The sequence below is a fragment of the Lonchura striata genome, chromosome 5 (genome assembly GCF_050655825.1).
Source record: "Lonchura striata isolate lonStrDom1 chromosome 5, ASM5065582v1, whole genome shotgun sequence".
NCBI classification, from domain to species: domain Eukaryota; kingdom Metazoa; phylum Chordata; class Aves; order Passeriformes; family Estrildidae; genus Lonchura; species Lonchura striata.
The window spans coordinates 52,356,447-52,373,637 of record NC_140707.1 but is presented as its reverse complement, the minus strand read 5'-3'; the positions used below and the strand labels follow the sequence as shown (position 1 = coordinate 52,373,637).

At 44.6% G+C, this 17,191-nt stretch overlaps 1 protein-coding gene across 25 annotated transcripts in view; it reads right to left on the bottom strand.

Moving 5' to 3' along the window:
* NRXN3 (neurexin 3) overlaps positions 1 to 14,330 on the bottom strand; it is a 963,701-nt gene extending 949,371 nt beyond the window's left edge. For 24 of the 25 annotated variants that reach the window (XM_085582217.1, XM_021542849.4, XM_085582229.1 and 21 more), the window contains exon 1: positions 14,112 to 14,330. The gene's annotated coding sequence lies outside the window, so the exon portion shown is untranslated. Of the gene's footprint in view, positions 1 to 14,001; positions 14,091 to 14,111 lie in introns of those variants that run through there. The other variant, XM_085582218.1, reaches the window with a different exon arrangement.
* Positions 14,331 to 17,191: the final 2,861 nt, after the last annotated feature.

Below are 17,191 nucleotides of genomic sequence, written 5' to 3'. Positions count from 1 at the left end.
ACAGAACAAGCTTCCTACACACAAACTGTTGCCTCCTACTTTTCTGTGTCAACCCTGACTCATTTCTAGTGCCAAGAAGAAGAGTATAGTATCTTCATCCTCTACTCCCTCTGAAGAATGGCAAAAGCCTGCAGTTAGTTATAAGTTTATGTAAAATGGTGGAAGACAGTTACATTATAAACTGTGCACACAGATTGAGGCCAAGCACAACACTGTACAACTTCAACAAGCATATGTTCCCAGATATTCTTTGAGACTAAAAAGAAAATCTTCCTTCCTTGAGGCTCACTAGGGAAACTGTCTCACTGCACTGGAGACACTCAAATTCACTCCTAGGCCCAACTGGATCCAGTCAGGCTGTTAGTGTAAATCTAAGATTTGGGAAAAGATAGCAGTAACATGGCACACAGTATGTCTTGGACTGCTTGCTAGTAGAAGAAAGTTCTGCTGAACTGTCAGGGAAGAAAAACCCCATTCACCAAGAAACATTCTCCTCTCTTAAAGTGCCATAAGCCCCTCTCATGAGTACAGAAGTCTACTGAATCAATCAATCTCTTTTCTCAAATCCACTGGGTGCAAAGACACCTCCTGCAATGCCTCATCCACACTACTCTGCTTGAGGACAATGAAAGAAAGATGTTGCAGTGAGGAAAATCTTTTGCCCTTGTCTACTTCTTTTGGTAGAAGAGCACAGAAAAATTATCTTGTAACCTTAGCAAATCTGCGGTGGTTTTTGATAGGTGAAAGCAGAAGTGTAAACCTTTTTTTCATCTCCAAATAATTTCACCAAATCTTCCCAGTGTAAATTAATCAATAATCAGGATACAAGTCTCCAATAACTTCCAATTCCTATTTACAAAGATACAGGAAACTGGGCCAGCCCTCTGCTTGTTTATCTGCAGAAATAGAAAGGCTTACAGGGCTGGATGCTAATGTAACAGTACTGAACACACAAGGTCCCTCAGGTTTTTTGGGATGTGCACTGTAAAACTGGATTATGCCAGTGGCATGGAAGGTGCTGCAGGGCAATTTGCAGAGGGAGTGGTTCACCCTGGCTCTGCTTCCCCAAGCTCCCACCACAACTGCCAGTGAGGGGACAAGCCTGCCTCTCAGGCACTGCAAGAGCTGTTGGGACCAGACATCAGGAGTTCAGGCAGCCCATTCCCTTCTGAACCTGTCAAAACTATAATAAAACAACCTAGATAAAATTATGTGTCTCCTGTCTCATCTGCTTTTAAAACTTCCTGTGATGAGGGAACTACAGTCTCCCTCAGGACAATGTTTTCCTGCTTAACTTTCCAAATACTCATAAAGCTTTTCCTAGCACTTACCTCCACATCTTCCTTGCTACAAATTAAGCTGATTACTTCTTGTCCTATCCCCAGTGGACACAGAGAACAATTAATCACTGTCTTCTTAAAACAAGCTTTTAAATATTGGACGGCTTTTCCCTCGTCAATCTTCTCTCCAGTCTAAACCAACCCAACCAATCCTCTCCTTGCAGATGGCATTTGCTACTCTGGCCGCTCCCTCCCCATCTCCTTCCACTAATTTCTGGTTTTCCTGCCCTCCTGGATGTAATGCTTTGCTATGGCTTCAGCAGCGGCTGCTAGCGTAGAAAAACTACTGCCTGTGTGCTACATGTGACGCTCCTGTTAAATATACCCTAAAATGGGATTTGCTTTTTTGCAACATCACCACACTGTTGACTCATATTCAGTCTCTGACTCACAGTAGTGCCTCCCAGATCCTGTTCTGCAGCTCTGTTGCCTGGCTTGTTATCCCCCATTTTACATACAGGCATTTGAGTAGATCTTTCCAAGTACAGTACTTTTCATTTGTATTTAATAAATTGCTTCTTATCAAATTTAGACCATTGTCTAGTTTAATTGGCAAATTATCTATGTTGTGCCAAGAAAGCAGATCAACTTCCAACCTCATGTTACACATTGGCAACAAAGAGAGCATGAAAGGAAGAACTGCTGTGCTCAAACTTCTTAAAAAGAGTTATTGTCTTATCAGAAGCTTAGCAATTCGTTACTCCCTTTTCACTCTGCATTCCATCTGATTCTGGCAGGTTGACCCTGGCTGGATGACAGATACTCACCAAAGCCGTTCTACCACTCCCTCTGCAACTGGACAGGGAGAGAAAATATAAAGAAAGGCTCATGAGTTAAGAGATCACTCATCAATTACTGTCACAGGCAAAACAGACTCGACTTCAGGAAATTAATTTAATTTATTACCAATCAAAATCAAAGCAGGATAATGAGAAGTAAAACTTAAAAACACCTTGCCCACATCCCTCCCTCTTTTCTGAACTTAACTTTATTCCCAATTCTTTACCTTCTCCCCACCAGCAGTGCAGGGAAATGGGGAATGGAGATTATGAGCAGCTCATCACTTTTCTGTTACTACTCCCTCCTCAAGGAGAGGAGTCATTTCCCTGCTCTAGTCTGAGGTCCTTTCCATAGGAAACAGTCTTCCATTAATTCCTCAAGCATGAGTTCTTCTCACGGGTTACAGTTCTTCACTAACTGCTCCAAAACAAATCCCTCTCCACAGGGTTCAGTCCTTCAAGAACAAGTTGCTCCATCATGGGCTCCCATGGGATCATAAGTCCTGTCAGCAAATCTGCTCCAGTGTGGGCTCCTCCCTCCATGGATCTGCAGGTCCCTGCCAGGAGCCTGTTCCAGCACAGGTTTTCCAAGGTGTCACAACCTTCCTTCAGGCATCCCCCGCTTCAGTGTGGGGCTCCCTCCATGGGCTGCAGGTGGATCTCTGCACTCCAATGGATTTCCATGGGCTGCAGGAGCACATCCTGCCTCACCATGGTCTTCACCACGAGCTGCAGGGGGATCTCAGCTCTGGCACCCAGAAGCCCTCCTGCCCTGCCTTCTTTGCTGACCTTGGTGTCTGCAGAGTTGCTAATGTCACATATTCTCCTTCCATTCTTCTATGGCCACAATTGCTTCTGTGCAAAGTTTTCTTTGCTTCTCAAGAGTGATACCACAGAGATGTTACTATCATTCCTGACTGGCTTAGCCTTAGCCAGGAGAACATCCATATGGGAGCCAGCTGTCATTGTTTCTGCTGGACATGGAGGGAGTTTCTAGCAGCTTCTCATAGAAGCCACCCTGTCGCCCCCGCAGCTACCAAAACCTGGCCATGCAAACCCAATGCACTGATACACAGTGGACTTCATAAATTAACAGTAGCTCCCCCTAGCCTCATAAAATACATTTACTCAATGAAATTACAATCTGCTGCCAAAAAAGTACAGCAACATCCTAGACAGTACATCACTCTATGACCTAAGGTAGTACCAAACAGAGCTGCTAGCAACTCATTAGCTCATGTCAACCAACAAGGAAGAGAAGGGGCACATTTAAAAAACTAATTCTATTGAACTACATCCTTAAGATGTGGCTCAACAAAATTATGACTTTTGGTCCACTGGAATTAGATACACCCTTAATATAGATTTGATTCATGACCTATTATGAAATTACATAAAGGATCAATGTTTCTTTGTATTTTCTCCATAAAGTCCTTAGCATTTGCTTCCCAGATATGCAGAAGGTATTTTTAATGCATAGACCTGAAATTATATTATATCATCCCCTCTTTGACAATGATGCTTGAGCTGACCAGACAAACTGGCAGATTTTAATACCAGGACATCAATGAATTAACAGGCATTCTGAGTCCCTCAAGAAGGTTGGCCTTAGGCTCCTCACAGGACTTCTACACTCTCTTTGTCCCCCACCAAAAAGTCAAAGTAATCAATAATTTAAAATTTCTTTTCTTTGTGGTCTACAAAAAAAAAAAAAAATGCAGTGTGTAACCAGCCATCATGAAAGAACAGTAAATTATCAGAATTTCTCTGACCCCGAAATTAAAAAGGATGTTAACTGAATGTGTCCAGAGGAGGATAACAAAGCTGCTGAAATGCTAGGACACATGTCCTCTGAGGAGTGGCTAAGCACTCTAGGTTTATTTAGTTAGGAAAAAAAGGGGATTGAGAGGCAAACCCACTGCTATCTACAGCTTCCTGAGGAGGGGAACTGGAGGGAGATGCTGAGCTCTCTTCCCTGGTATTCAGTGACAGGACATGCAGCAATGATTTAAAGATGCAGCAGGTGAGGTTCAGACCAGATACTAGGCAACACTTCTATAGAGAGAGAGTGACCAAACACTGGACCAAGCTTCCTAGAGCAGTGGTCAATGCCCGTAATAATATCCCTTAATGTTCAGTCTGCCCTGAAGTGTTGGACTAGTTTGAACTAGAATTATTCTATTCTGTTATCAGATATATGAAGCTTTCCTTTCAATGAACTCAATGTTTTGCAAATTATAATTTTGAATTTTCAGTAAATGGCAAAAGTGATGACTGTTACGAAAAACTGGTTAAACACACTCTGGGAAAGAACTCCAGACTTCTGTTTAAGTTCATACTTGAGGGCCATCCTGCCTGCTCTACTGACACTTAGTACCACTGTAATGAAGTTCATGGGTCATGGATCAGTACATGCTGAGGAACACCTGACTGAAAAGCCTTACAGAAAAGGAACTAGGGGATCCTTCCCTCTACGCAGCACTGGTGAAGCCAAACATGGAGTATTGTGTGCAGTTCTGGACTCCCCAGTACTAGAGAGAGGCAGACATAATGGGGGGAATCCAACAGAGGGCCACAAGGAAGATTATGTCTTTCATACTAGGAAAGGCTGAGAATGCTAAGACTGTTTAGTCTGGAGGAAAAAATATTCTAAGGGGTATCTGAGGTGGGCAGTGTCTGATCAATGTACATAATTACCTGAAGGCAGGATGTAAAGATAACACAGCCAGGCTTTTTTCAGCGCTGCCCAGTGACAGGACCAGAGGCAGCGAGCACCAACTGAAACATGGAAGGTTCTGCCTGAACATCAGGAAACACTTTTTCACTGGGAGAGTAACTGAGCCCTGGCACAGGTTGCCCAGGGAAGTTGTAGAGTTTCCCTCCTTAAGATATTCAAAAGCCATCTTGACATGGTCATAATTTCTGAGTGGCCCTGCTTTAGCAAGTGGTTGGATCAGATGGCCTTGAGAGTCCCTTCCAAATTTAACCATTCCGTTATTTTCACCAACCATCAGCAGGTCAAAAACCTTCCTAGAAAATAGTGGCTCTGTGGCTTAATCTGTTATTTTTCAAGTGTCTCCTGATGCTATAGCAGATCTTTCTGTACATTGATAATGCAGATGGTGCAAAAAGGAATTTAACAGCTAGGACAGGTTCCTTCTCAGGACAATGCTGCTGTTTCACTTACTGCATGAACTGATTGAGATCTTTGTGAGATCACTTTAATTCGGACTTATGCAATGCTCAGAAAGGTCAGATAGGTTATTCCCTCCTTTCCATTACTTCCCAGAACTAGTGAAGACAGAAAGCACAGTGGTCAAACAAACTCGAATCAAACTGTTTAATATTGTTAAGAATATATTGCTCCCATCAGCAGAGAAGTTCATTCCAGATAAGATCTCAGACTAAAGCAAGGACTCTTATCTTCTCTATGCATCCCCAACACCTGGGAGCACAAAAAGAGGACAACACAGCCTTCCATTAGCTCTTCCAGTCTAATGAGCAGAAGAGAGTTCAACCAAGCAAGGGAAGGACATATCATAATCTTTTCTCACTTTCTAATGCTCCAAGGACCAGAAAAAGTATCAAAAAGTGCACATCACGACCTCATGTGTGTGTTCAGTGACTGACATCTGCATGTAGTAAATTAAGGTCAGTTAGATATTTGCGAGTAACAAGAGCATTACAACTTGTGGCTTAACTTGCACCACAACTTGATTCACTTATATGTACAACAGCAACTATAAGAGTAGAAAATTAGAATATCAACTGGACAAAAAAGGCTCTTGAACACCTTGAAAATAATCTCTCTTCCGTTTTGTAATAAAAATGAAGTATTTTTTAAGAAGTACTGTTTTCTACCTGGTAATTCCTTAACTCATATCAGTTGAAAACTGTGTAGTTACAGAAGGAAGAAGATTCACACTTAAGATGAGTGAAGAACTCTAAGCTTAAGGTGAACAGATTTTTCTACAGCGCTTGCCTTGCTTCCCTTCATGACTAGTCATGAAGATAGGACAGAAGGTCCTTCCACACATCCCTCACCAGATCCCATTCCTCCACACTCCATTTAATTTCTGCAGTTCAAGCAGATTCCTTTTCCCCCTGAAATCAATGTTTAATTAACACACTATTGGAAAAAAAATGGGATGCAAGAGCAGACTGAAACAAAGCCAGCACTACCCTGCTCTGCAGATGCAGCCAGTCCCATTAGACAATTACCCCACTGGAAAGTTATTCCTCTCCTCATCCTCCTTCAGCTGCCAGCAAACATCATCCTCTTGCTTAGTTACCTTTCTTTCCATCTCCACAGGACTCTTTCCTTTCTTAGAAGTGGTCCACAACAGCAGAAAAAAGTAGAGGGAGAAGGGGAGCAAGTGCTCTCTGTGTAGCCTTACAGTATGACCAAGGCCTCATCTTTAATCCTGCCACCCCCACAGGAGCAGCACACTGATTCCCCTGATGACTGCCCCATCGACACAGCAAGCACAGCAGAAACAGGACAGTGTGCTGTGCCATGAACAGGGCATTCTCAGAGGGTCAAACTCACATGCAGATCCTGGAACTGCACACAACTGTGCGTACCCAAAGGCAGCAGAGATGCTACCAGCAGCTTCAAAAAGTTTACATCATACCTCCCCCTATCCTCATCAATTATTATTCTATCCCATTCCTTGGCTCTCATCCGGCTGCTGGGAGGTACTTGGATGCAGGGGATGCTGCAGCACTGTCAAGGGCATTATAAGGCAGGCCTAGGGTCCTCCCTGCTACACACACAGGCACCCACACTACAGGGCTGGCACAGCCAGCAAAGGACAGCAGAGTCCATGAACTCCTGGGCTGAGCTGCCCTAGTTATGAAGGGAGGCATCAGGATCTTTGAAAGAGTCTACCATCCCAGCACTGTCATTCCCAGGATCCAAAGCTACTAGTGTTAATTAGTTCCCATGATGTGATGGATGACAAGCAGCAGGACTAGGAATGACACAAGCAGATTGTGTTTGAAATAAACCGTCCCTCACCATCAAGGGCAGAGGAAAGGAATTTGGAAAGGACAGGAGCTCAGCACACCAGTGAGAGACGACAGATATGCTGACAGCCCCAAAATCCCTGATATACCCTTCCCACCACCCCAGCTCGCTCCTCTGCCAGCAGACAAAAGAGAGGCAGGGGAGTATGCCTGGCAGCGAACTCAGGCACCTGGCTGTGAGAAACAAGAAGAAAGCTCTGAGAAAAGGGGAAGTAAAGCAGATGAAGGGCTAATCCACCCTGTAGCAAGAGGCCATATTTCAGACAGAGCTGAACTTCTGACAGCTATAAGTGAACCTCCACCACCCTCTGAAAAGCCACACAGTGATACCCGCAGCAGCCCAGAGTCTAAAGAGGCTGAAGGCTTTAGCCCAGACAGAGCATTTTTCCAAGCTGGCTGTGCAATGCACAGTTCACAAGAGCTGTCCAGTGCTCAGAGAGCACTGTTTTCTGTCAATGGTAACAAGAGAAAATGTGTTCCCACCTTCCCTTAAGGAAGAATGCAGGATCTTCCAACATCACTAGTGTACTTCCAGTAGGAGTCTTATTGCTCAGCTTTTCAAGAACATCACTACAGAAACACTGCATTTTATCCCTACTAGACTTCAGTAAAACCATACTCAAGTTAGCTCAACCAAAAGTCACATTTTTCCATTAAAAAAAATTCACAAAGGGTATAAACCAAGCACTAAAAGTGCTATCCATTGCCCACAACAAGTAGAAAGGCAGAACAAATTTCTCCCATGATGTCTTTCTACAAACATGTCTTCATCTGGCTGTCTGGATGGCAGTGAGACATCAAAACACCACTTCTGATTCTCAGAGTCCTTTACACATGAATTGTCAGAATCTATGCCCAAGTGAAGAGAAACAAAAGAAAATAAAAGAAAAAGCAAACAACCTGGACCAAGATTATGTAGTGTACTGGTTTCAAGAAGATACTTTTAATTTGTGAAACCAGGATAGAAGAGGTATCTTCCTCACCATTTGCTGTATGAATTACAAACCAGCTCTGTTAGACTGATAGACTGCTATTAAATAGAAGAGGAGGATGAGGGAGAGATGAGAGCTGATAGAAATTTCCAAAGCTTAACCAAAATCTGGGTAATTTCTGGCTCCAGCTTGGGCAATTGTCCCAAAATAAAGCCTATCTTCTCTTCATGCTGGTGGGGGGCAGGGCCAGATAAAGTTGGATGCATTTTGGTCTTAAATTAAACACTACGTTTTCTGTATCATCATCAGAGGTCATCTCTTATCCTGGTTTTTGGTCATCATAAAGCTTCTGACTCCTTCAGTTTGTTCTTGGACAGATCACTGTGTATCCTTATCATTGACACAGCCTATCACAGCTCAGCCAGTATCCTGACATCCACCTGCACGTGCCCACAGCACAGAGCTAAAGGAAAGGGCAAAGAAAAACAGATCCAGGGGGGAAATACACTCTGCTTCTCAATAAAAATACTTTAAAGAGCCCTGGAAGAGGCTACAGAAAAAGAAGTTGAGTAGATCCACCAAAATACTACTGCTGATACAAGAAAAAGGGAACTAAACTCCACCTTCCCAGGAATAATCCAGACAGGAGCCCAACCATCTTGTACAGCCTGAAGGTGTCCTCTAGGTTGAAGGTTTAAATCCAATCCTAACAACAACAACAAAAAAAAAAAAAATTAAAAAAAAAAAAAATAAAAGGTTGTCTAGTTGCCTAGTTGCCTGTACCTGATGGATTGGCAACTTGCTTAGAAAGGGAAGACAGTAAGGGACAGAGGAGGTTTCAATTCCACTTTTGCACAGGGACTTAAAATCCACTATCACTGCTACCACAAACTACCCCTAGCACCACTTCTCACTCTTTGAATGCTTTGCAGGAACTGAGTTCTCCTCTCATTTCAAGGATGCAAAACATTCAGGGTCAGGGTAAATTCCAGCACTATGTCAATGTTTGTCCTTGTGTCAGAATCACTGGGGAAAAGGAGGAACCATAAAACCTTGGGCTCACCTTTGCCCTTCAGGGCAACAAGGAGATAACAGGGAGGCAGTCTCCATGGGATGGGAGCAGGCACACAGATCTGCAATACATTCTTCCCATTGCTCAGATGGCCACCACATTATCTTAGAGAGCAGCCATGTAAAAGCCCAATGTAATAAGGATAAAAAGGTATGAGAAAACATTGAAAGGAGGGCTACAAAGACAGTCAAGGGCCTAGAAATAAGCCTTATGAGAAACAGCTGAGGTCACCTGGACTGTTCAGTCTGTAGGAGATAGAGAATACCTCATCAGAGTCTGCAGCTTGCTCATGAGGGGAAGTGGAAGGGCAGGCATTGATTTCTTCTCTCTGGTGACCAGTGACAGGACTCGGTGAAATAGCCTGAAGCTGAATCAGGGGAGGTTTAGGTTGGATATTAAGAAAATGTTCCTTACCCAGAGGGTGGCTGGGCAATGGAAGAGGATCCTCCCCAGGGAAATGGTCACAGCACCAAGCCTGACAGAGTTCAAGAAGTATTTGGACAATACCCTCAGGCATATGGTGTGATTCTTGGGGTGTTTCATGCAGGGCCAGGAGTTGGACTTTCAGCTGAGGATATTGTATGATGGTAAGATTCCTACAAGCACAGGAGCTGCAGCATAACAACCACTTCCAAAGTAACTGAGGTAAGAAGGACAGCAGGGAGAGATCAGAAGGTAACTACTTCAGAAGGTGAAGCTGAGCAGCTGAAGCAAGATTGGCTCTGGTGAGCACAAACCAGGGGAGCAGAGGAATCTCTCCAGGCATCACCTAGAGCAACCATGTGGGGCACTGGAGACACTCCTGCTCCCGTCCTCCTGCCTGTAGATTACCACTGCACCTCAAGGTCAGAGAAAGGAGAAAAGCAAAAGGCGAACACCAAAGTAGCTCTGGTCAGATCTATTTATTCAACTTTTGCTATTGTTTCGTGAAGTAGAAAGATCCAGAAACATGTAGACCTCAGAGCAGGCACAGCCACACAGAGGAAATGTGCAGCAGCAGCTGGCAGAACCACAGGAGCACCTTCCTGCCACAGCTCCCCCTCTGCCTGGGTGTGAGCAGCCCACAACCAAAGACAGAAGTCCTTCACACCCAGAAAAGGAGGGTGCTGAGCAGTTCTGTGAGCCTTGGAGAGGGTCCTGAACATCCTGAAATGCAGGAAAAGCTTTCCTTTCATTGTCTCAGCTCCCTCATCCCCATGTGCCAGTCACCACAGCCACTCACTGAGGCTTGTCAAGTCCTACAGTGTGTTCTAGCTGGGGGAGCAAAGGAAGGGAACAATGGATGGAGGGAGAGACTCTTAATTCCCTTTGCTTCCTCACCCCAGCCTTTTCCCTGCTCCACGCAGACCTGAAAAGCCATGGCTCTCCTGCACATCCTACAACAGAAGCACAAGGAGCTTTTCTCCGCCTCTCAATTCACCACCCTCCAGACTCCAGCAGGGACTGCATGGAAATGGCGATATTCCTGTATTGTCTGGATCAACAGTACGGATAAGCTCAAAGAGGGCAAGAGAAGATGGCATGGGAGGACGAGGCAGGAATTCTTTGTTTTGTCCTGGTTCCAATGCAGCCCACCCCCTCTCTCGATCGCAATGCCCTCTAGCTCGGACATGCAAGGAGGCATTGGAAAGGGAGGGGACCTGGGACGCTCATGAATTTTGTTTCCCCTATCAAGGGGACAGCACACTCCCTCGAGCATGCCTGGCTGTGACGGAGCTCCCTGGAGTAACCTTTATTCCAGTGTGTCGCAAGCATGTATTTCACGGATGGTTACACTGCATCATTATCACCAGACGTTCATTTGACCAAAATAATGTTATTAGCATTGTCAGGTCCATTTCCCCCCACACAATTTCTCCCTCCCCAGTACACATACACTCCCTCCAACCCCCAGGCCCCTGCTATCCACACAGGGCACACCCCTCCCCAGCACAAAATCTCATGATGTGTGACACAATGTCCAGGAAAAGAGAACGGCAAGAGGGGCTGGCGAAATGGATGGACGTGCCTTTGGCAATTACTGCGTTCCTTACCCTCTGCCAGTGTTTACCAACCACACAGACACACAAAGATGCACACGCAAAAATTGAAATTAAATCACCGACTACCCAAGGTACATGACTATGGGTGTACGCGTGTACCCAAGCTGCGGTCACAGTCCTATCGGGAGCCCAAATCTGTGTGGCATGAAGTAAAGGTCATCGTGCCACTGTTGTGATGCACTAAAAAAAAGCCGCAGAGCCATCAGGATGTAACACAGAATTTTCTCGTCAAGGGATGAGAAACCTTCGGGGGAGTGGGGGCTGGGAGGAGGAAAGCGGGTGTGCGGATCGGGGGGATGGGGGAAAATGGCAGAAAATGGGGAGGAAAATGAAGAATACAAAGCTCCACTTCGCTAATCCAAGATAGACAATCCATCCCTTCCCCCCTCTCTATGCCCTCCCTCCCTCCGAAATGTTGGTGCAGATGGATTTCTGTATCTTGGTTTTGCAGCAGTGGGTCTAATGACTCCCATACCAAACCCCCTCGCTATGATAACCCCTCCCACTATTTTTTTTTTTAGACCCAGCTGAAGAATAATGTGTTTTTAGAGATAATGGGTTTTATAAAAAGAAAAGAAAAAGGGACGCAGCGCAGACATTATGCGAATAAGCTGCTCCCCGCATCACCCCCATCTTCTCCCAACCACATATTCTGATTTCATCCCCTCCCGTCTTTCTCCAGCCTTCCCCCATCGGCTCCCCCAAGGAAAGGAAAAAACCCACAGCGCGATCTGGGTAGCCGATCTCAAAATCCCAAGCACTAATCTGCTTGAATTTGTTCTTCCCCTTATATAAGCAGCACCACGTCAACATGTTCAGTGGAAACGCAGCGTAAAATGAGGCCAGGCTACAGCCATGGAACAGGGGTGATATCGGCAGATATCACTTCTATCGAGAAGCCATCACCAGCAGGTTGATGAAATCAAGTATTGGGCATCCAGCCGCTCCCTTGCTTTATTTAATTATTTTTCAATGCTTACTCTAATTTTACTTTGTTTCATTTTGGTTTCGCTCTACTTAATTTTTGAAAGGACAAAAGTGAAATAAATAATTAAAAGCCTAGAGACATACCCCCAGCAGAAGGTGCCCGAATGCTCCAGAAAGAGAATCTTCACCTCCCAACTTTGGGGGTTGGATTTTTTTTAATAAATAAATACAGTCCTGTTGCTCACATTATCCCCAAACTTCCAGTGTCCCCAGCCGCACCTCCCTACTCCCAAAAACCAGACACTTTGTTAGCGAGAGATAAAGGTTTAAGAAAGTGCTGAACACTGAAGTGAAACTGATAGAGAAATGGAAAATTATGTCTATACAATAATCCAGTTCATTCAGCTGATAAAGTGTGTTCAATCACAAACCCACGAGCAATAATCTCTGCAACCTCCTCCCCCCAAAATACTACTAACCCTTATATAAACTTGCTAAACGTAACACCGATGACCATTTCAAATGAAACCAGGGACAGACGTAAGACCTTTCTGGTTAACGCTACAATTAATAACTGACCGGATCATCACGGCAAACAAAACCTTTTGTGATCAAATTTTCCCCCACCTACTAACGTTTCTCTTAGACTTTTCACCAGTCTAGTTAAGAGTTGGCCCCCTCAAAAAATAGCCCCTCAAAATTTGCAATAAGGAGATATTGCTGAGCGGTCATTTCAATAATCACCTTTTTAGGAGGGCTGTGTGCTTATCTCAGAACAATTACGGGTAGTAAAAATACAGGAGGACAAATAATATTTAGAAAAAACAAAAATAATTTCTTAAAACTATTTACAACGAAGCGTTGAACAGTTTGACCACAGAAAGGTGGAACAAGAGCTTGGAAAAGCAAAAAGCTGAAAGTGTGTTTTTTATAAACGATTCAATGTTTTTAGCCCCGGTTCTGCCTCCCCAATCCTTTGGTTTTTCTGCCGCTGATCTCATGCCTAATCTTTTTTATTGTTTTCTTTTGAGGGAGGAGGGGCAGAAATCAGGAAGAAAAAAAATTGAAAGTGTTAAATTTTAACAAAATACATTCTTAAAACAGCACTGTTAAATATGCTATTTCGTAGCCACATCAAATTACCATTTAAATAAATTTAAGAGTAAGCAAAAGACAAGTCACCTGCAAAGCACCAGAGTCGGTGCCCTTAGGTAGGAGAATTACATCACTGCCTGACTCAAAGGTGTTTTCTTTTAAATTATAAAGCAGGTGTAATTTTTTTCTTAGAAAAAAAAAATAAGAAAAAAACTATAAAACCGTTATTTCACATAGATTTTGCACGAAAAAAGCACTGAACCAACCTTTAAGGTCACTGACTGCCTGAAAACCCACAGCAGTCACTCACGGTGGAAGTTTTCAGGCAAGACGGCTACTAAATCATTAATACAAACAAATGGAAGGCGGGGAAGAAAGACGCTACGGTAATAGATCCGAAGACTTGGAAGAGGCAAAAAATATTAAAGAAAAAAACTTTCCTTTTCAGCCTGTCTTCTTTTCTCGTTAGTATTAAAAAAAAAAAAAAAATCCTTGAGCTTTACTCAAAAAGCCGGCTCACTCTAAGGGTCTCCCTGCCGTAACTCAACGTAGTGTCTTCTTTTTCGAAAGCCCCCCCCCACATCAATTTTCCATTGCAAAATGCCCCGCCGCGGGACCTGCGATCTCCCAAAAAGTCTGACCAAAGGAGCCGGAGCGTCCCGAGGGTCGGTGCGCGCCCACTCCGCCCGGGCGGGCAGCGCCCAGCCCTGCCGGGGCAGCAAGGAACGGGGAGAGGGATAAAACGATCCGAAATAGTTGCCGTGCGAAGGGTGAGGAGAAACCCACCCGCGGAGCTCCGGAGCGGCAGCGCCCAGCACTCGCCGGGCGGGCAGCTCCCTCCGATCCGTGCCGAGCCGTGCCGAGCCGAGCCGCCCCCCGCCCGCCGCCCCTCTCACCTCCGCAGCCGGGCGGGCGCCGGCCGCCGCGCCAACTCGCGGCTCGCCTGCGCTGCGGGGCAGGGGGCTCCAGCGTGGCCCCAGCCGCGGAGGCTGCGGGGGTCCCGGAGAAGCTGGGCTGGGCTGCCCGTGCCGAGCCGAGCCGTGCCGGGAGAGCCGCGGGCGGCCGCGGGCGGAGCTGCGCAGGGCTGAGCGCGCCGCGGTGCCGGAGCAGCCCGAGCCCCGCGCACGCCGCCGCCGCCGCCCCCTGCTGCCGCCGCGCCCGCCCCACCGGCCCCGGCTTTTAAAGAGACCGCGGGTCCGCGCCCCGGCCCCGGCACGGTCCGCCCGGCCCCGGCAGCGGGCACGGCCCCGGCACGGGCGGCAGCGCTCCGCCGGGCTTCGCCTCCCACGCTGCCGCCGCCTCTTCCCAGCAAAGAGCTTCGGCGGCTGTTCGGCTGCCCTCGGCCCGTCAGCCTCTTGTTCCTCGAGCGCTCCTTCACCGGGCCGGCACAGCAAGGCGGGGTTTTGCCCCTCCGGTCCCAGCAAGGCGAAGCCGGGCAGATGCGACTTATTTTTCCTTCAGTTTGCTACCAGGGACCAGCCGTCAGAGCAGAGGAAGCGTCTTCCTCAGACAATCGCTTTCATGAGTACCCCAAAACCCTTAAAGTTCACAAAGAATTTTCCCTTCTAGCTCAGAGTTTGAACCAAACCTATTGCATATTTCAAGTCAATTTATATACTGCCTATTTCATTTAAACAAGATACTAAGTTTCCGTGTGAAAGCATCTCAAACTTTTTATCCACTCATTTACTCGCTTCTAAAAGTAGAGACAACAGCAACCGATAGACACCACTGATTATGTTGGAGTCAATATTTCAACCATTTAGAGTGTACATCCTAGATATCGTTATTTATCATTTTATCACCATTAGTACTTACAACAGCAAATGTACTCTGGGGAACATGTACGTAAAGTATTTTAATATGCCATCATGCTAAAAGTCCACCTCAAAGAAGACTAGCACACAGGAACATTATGCACCACAAACCCAAAAGAGAAGAATTAAACTTTCTGGTCCATCTCTCTAGACTATATAATCTTGTAAAATTTGTGTATGGTGCTCATACTGCAACACCAGACTTAGGAATGCATTTGCCTTAGGGACAGATTACAAAGCTATTTGTCTTTCCTTCCCTCTCTGATCACGTACCCAAAGGTTTTTGTCTTTTTCTACATTTTGCATAGCAGGCAGCCTACCCACAGTACTCAATAAATAATAAATAATTATTGTTTTATACAGTATGTATTGATCACCTTCCTACTATCAAATTGCAGCTGCGTCTGAAGTGGATAATAGCCACACAGAAACACTAAATAATAGTTACAAGTAGTATTAGGAGCCCCTTGGGAAGTTTCTCTGGAAAACACAGTCCTTCACACACCCTAACAAATTCGTATACATGCACAGAGAATATGACAGAGACCTATTTCAACAAGGTGACAATGGTCCAGCAAAAACGCATCTTCCTAACCCAAAATCATTATCCCAAGAGCAAGATTTTATCTCTTCATACGTTTGTGCAAAGGCAGGTTATTGTTGATTGGCTTTAACCTGTTTTAAATGGACAACATTACAGCCATAAGAACTATCAATCCCTCCTTAGGGCGTCGGATTAGATCCTGGTCTCAGTGACTGAACAAAATCAGGTATTACTTCATTTACTTCAGTAGTTAACTAGTTTAAAAGTGCATCTGACAAAATCTGGCTTCTCATACATTTCTTTACTTGCTGGTAGTTCTGGCAATCTAGCTTTTTGTAGCTTGCGATTTATCAAAGTAATGATTTGTTGAGATAGTCTTCTGAAACTGCACCACCTCTACCCCTTCCCTGTCTAAGATCTTCTAAGACCATGCACACAAATACTTGCATCATATTCTGATCTGGCTGCCTATCAACAGAGTGTATTCCATGTAAAATCAATGACAACAGCACTGTGTCCACTTCCAATTCCAAATTTAACTTTGGTTTAGCAGACAGAAAACAGAATTTCCTTTGTGAGAAAAAACAAATAGCAAATTTTAACCAGCTTCATCACTAAGGGTAAACCAAGTCCAAAAAGATTTGGGGAAAATAAGCTAGTTTTCATCCTATCCTTTCATCTGGAAAAAGTCCAAGACACCCATATATGAAATGTCTAAAATTAGGAAAAGGGATAGAAGACTTCATCTAACTGAGGAACTTCAGAGTGCAACATAGAACCAAGGAGGATAACAACTACTTTGGAAAAAATGCCTAACTTGGACACACAGATCTCTACTTCTGAAAAATTGTTACAGTCAGGCACCAAAATAGCAGACATAATTTTATAAATATGCACAGAATAGTGAGAAAATATTAGAAGAGAAGGAAAGTTTTGCTGAAGTTGCAAGATACATCTTTTCTGGGGTATGAAGCAAAACAGAGACAAGAGGAAAGCAGTGCAAAATGAGTTCTTTGTCCACCAAGCAATGCAATAATTGCTCAACAGGAGAGTGGATTTTTCTGATTAATTCTTCTAATTCTTTCTTTCCTTCTCATCTCTCACTCTAGCCCTGCAGTTTGCAAGTAAGTTGTATGGAGATGAAAAAAACCCATGATTCCTACAGTGAGGTTTGTACTAGAACTCTCCAGTACTACTCATCTCCCCAGTCTATGTCACTGGCATTGTGGTGAGACTTTTCAGAACATATGACATGCTCTGTCTGGATAAAGTGTTTTGTCCCCATCTAGAAGATAATTAGATACATCAGACTTTTTCAGTGTCTTCATTAAGAAAATAGCCAATTTCCTTTCCAAAGGGCCCTAAAAATTAGCAATGACAGATTTATAGACCTAGGCACCTGACAATTGTCTCCCAACACCACCAGAGAGAAGAGGTAAAGGCACGAGCACATGTTCATAGAAATGCCATTCATCTTCTTTTGCTTGTTCCCTTTAGAATAAATTTCCAAAACATTTTGCCAAGCCAATGGGCTTTTTATAACTAAAAGAAAAAATGCTGTCATAAACTGGGGCAATTCAGTCAGTGCAATTTCAATAAATTCAAGGTATTTATT